Genomic DNA, 3,408 nt, shown 5'->3' with positions numbered 1-3,408 from the left:
CTGCTCAGACCACCACACCAGCCATACTAAATACTTCCTTCAGCTTCTTCCAGCCAACTTTATAATCCAGATTTGCAACAAATACTGTGCTTCCCAGTCTTGAGGCTGCAATGCATGGATAATCTCATTTGGGATGTTAGGATTATTTAAGATACTGGGTGGGCTATTAATCACTCCTGGGCCACCTGATCCCATGCCCACCCCATCCGTCTAGCCATCATTTTCTGCATTGTTCTCCTGGCTCGTTCATCATCAGGCTCTTCTTTGACTTTCAGTGGTCTTCCACTCAGACTATGCTTGTTTAGAAATTCAGTAGCCTTTTTCATGCTTTCTTCCATCTTGAGTTCAACCATGGCACATCCCCTTGACTTTCCTTCAGGGTCCATTACGAGCTCCATGTATGTTACCTCACCAAATTTTTCTTTAACCAGGTCCTTCAGAGACTGCCACGTTATACCAAAAGGTATGTTCATAATGAAGGCACAGTATCTTTTAGTCAGATTGGCATATGGCTCAAAGTGATTGCCTCCTCTTTTTATATTTTTCTCCTTCCTCTTCTCATTCTGAGTAGGCCATTCTCTTTCACCTTTTGGGCCCGGAGCTCTGTTGCCACTCAGCATGCCAGGAGCGCCGCTTACCTCGGCTGCCTCTTCGACCCCATGAGCTGCCACCATTCTCTCCGCATCTGGGCTTTGTGTTGAGAATGGCATTCTATACTCATGGGTTTATTTTCCAGATAACCTTAATTCCTCAGCTTTTTATGCATGTTTATAAAACATAGTAATATTGGTTTGCATTTGTGACCCAACCTGAATTTGTTTTTTCATTCATCAATGAATGTAGTAATTTCTTGTTACTGCTATGACAAATTGTCACAAATATAATAGCTTAGAACAACACAAATTTATCTTACAGTTCTAAAAGTTAGAAGTCCAGAGTCTCACTGAGCTAAAATTCAGGTGCAAACCCAGCCATGCTCCTTCTGGATGTTCTAAGGACTACTGCCACTCATAACACCAAAGGACATAAGCATCCCAAGTACTGAATTTCTAAAAGATAAAAAATCCTGAAGTCTTAAAATCTTAAAACCTAGGGCCGGGGAGATGGCTCAGTAGAGTAAGTGCTTCTCTGGCAAGCACAAGGGCCTGAGTTCAATCCCTGGTTCCACCAAAAAAAAAAAAAAAAAAAAAAACTTAAAGCCTAATATCTTTAAAAGCAAAATCTGCAAGTGCCAAAATTTTGAAAGCCAAAAATCACAAGTCTCAGGCTACATCAGAAGATGAAAAACTGCACCCTAAAGAAGGAATTAACTACCCAATATAGCAATGCCAAACACATCAACTTAAAAATGTGTCCTATGGAGTGGCAGTGTAGCTCAGTTGTTGTACATGGGCTTTGCACACATAAGGTTTTAGGTTCAATCTGCAATGCACACAAATACACAGGTACACATACACACGTGCATATGTATATAAAATGTCTTTGCAATGTCATTCCTTCCAACTAACCAAACTCCAAGAGATTTTAGTGAATTAAAGCTGCATTGCCTGAGGAAGGTAGAGAAGTTACTGACCAGTTCAACAGCAATTATGCACACAGAATAAAAAACAAACACACATCCACACTGCAGTTCACTGCTACTGTTTCCACCAAGTTTGTGGTCTATTTATGAATGCATGGAATGGATTTGTCCATGTCCAACATGATAGAGAAGCATGACACACAAGATGGGAAAGTGTAATAGTGAATATTCATGTCATTGTATATCAAACAGTAGAATTTCAAAAAATGCGGCACCACACAAAAATGAATGTGAGCATATTGACCAAGGAAAGCCATGATGTAAAAGGAAAACATACATCGTAGTACAAAACTTCAAGCTATAGTTAATGGTGATGAAAGTCAGCCATTTCTTAATGGCTACTCCCCGCAATTGTCATTGTTGTGCAAAATGTTTTTGCATACATATATTGTTGTTTCTTTGTGGTTTTTTTCTCTTTTAACTTTCCTTTAGCATTTTAAATATTAGCATCATTTTTTACAATTTCCTGTGTTCTGTGTTTCTTATCATTTTCAATGTCAGACTTTAAAATAGGCAGTGTGACTTAGAGATTTTTAATACACTGACACATTTCTTGTAAAATTGACTTTGTAAAGGTACACTGACTTTCTGTAAACATTTTGCATGTACATGAAAACATTGAAACCTTCTCGATAAAGAAATGTCTTCTCTGAACATCTGTATTTTGAAAGAAAATTTCTCTAGATCTCAGTTCATTGAACAACTGCCTATGCAGTGAAGACTAATCCTGAGCTGATGTTTGCTCCCTCTCATCAAAAGACCTCAGTAATCTATCACATATTTCAGATGACAACAGTTATAATGCCGGGTACACACAATTACCACCCACAGTGATGTGATTTCCTGCTTACTTATTTCTTTATGAATATAGTCTGTCTGCATATAACTGCTTTATTCATGAAACTATCAATATGCTTCAGTATTTATGCTTGCAAATGTATGTATGTTCTTATTGCCTAATTTATTATGCAAAATTTCCCATTAAGTGTTCTGTTGTGCTAGTCATCAAGTCAATTCCCTTTTCAAAATTTAGAATAAAAATGTCTTTTTTTTACATTTTATGTTATTTTTTTCTTGAATCATAGTTTTGGGAATTTTGATCTTTTGAGATATTAAACTCTCAAGATTTTCTGCCCTTGGGGATTCTGCCCTTAGGATTGTGTCTTTGGGGATTATGGCTCAAATCTATTTCTTTGCCTTTTCCAGCCTTGAGAGACTACTCACATTTTTCCCTTTGTAATCCTCTCCTCTGTCAACAACTTGTCTTATCTTGTTATCTTATTCCTCAGATAACAACCCTCTGACCTCCTCCTGTAGATTCAAATCTCTCTCTGCCTCTTTAGAGAGAGTCCTTGTGATTATATCAATCCCACCCAGATAATCCAGGATGATCTATTTTTTTAAGATTAGCTGATTAGCAACCTCAATACTACCTGTAATCCTTGCTATATAATATAACATAACATGCTTACAGTTTCCAGGAATTAAAACATGGGTATATTTGGAATGGAGGGCTGGAACACATTATTCTTTCTACCACAATAACTTTAGCTCTTTTACCTTTAGAGATATAACCAATACTTTGGTTTGAGTTCTGACAAATAATTATGTTTTCTCTGTTTCATGTTCAGTTTTTCTTACTTTTTCCCAAAAATATTATTTGATGTTTAGGAGGGATTTTATATATTTTTTCCAGTGATTGATTAGAATAAAATATGGAGTATTGGCCTATATTGCATTATTTTGCTGAATTCATGCACCTACAATATTTGAATGGCAATGGAATATCCATCTCTGACAAAACTAAACAAAAAAGGGCTGTATAA

General features: G+C 36.7%; 1 pseudogene; it reads right to left on the bottom strand.

Moving 5' to 3' along the window:
- LOC101591119 overlaps positions 1-629 on the bottom strand; it is a 2,325-nt pseudogene extending 1,696 nt beyond the window's left edge.
- Positions 630-3,408: the final 2,779 nt, after the last annotated feature.

This window comes from Octodon degus, unplaced genomic scaffold, assembly GCF_000260255.1.
Source record: "Octodon degus isolate 3935 unplaced genomic scaffold, OctDeg1.0 scaffold00048, whole genome shotgun sequence".
In the NCBI taxonomy this organism is placed as follows: Eukaryota; Metazoa; Chordata; class Mammalia; order Rodentia; family Octodontidae; genus Octodon; species Octodon degus.
This window is presented reverse-complemented; position numbering and strand designations above follow the sequence as displayed.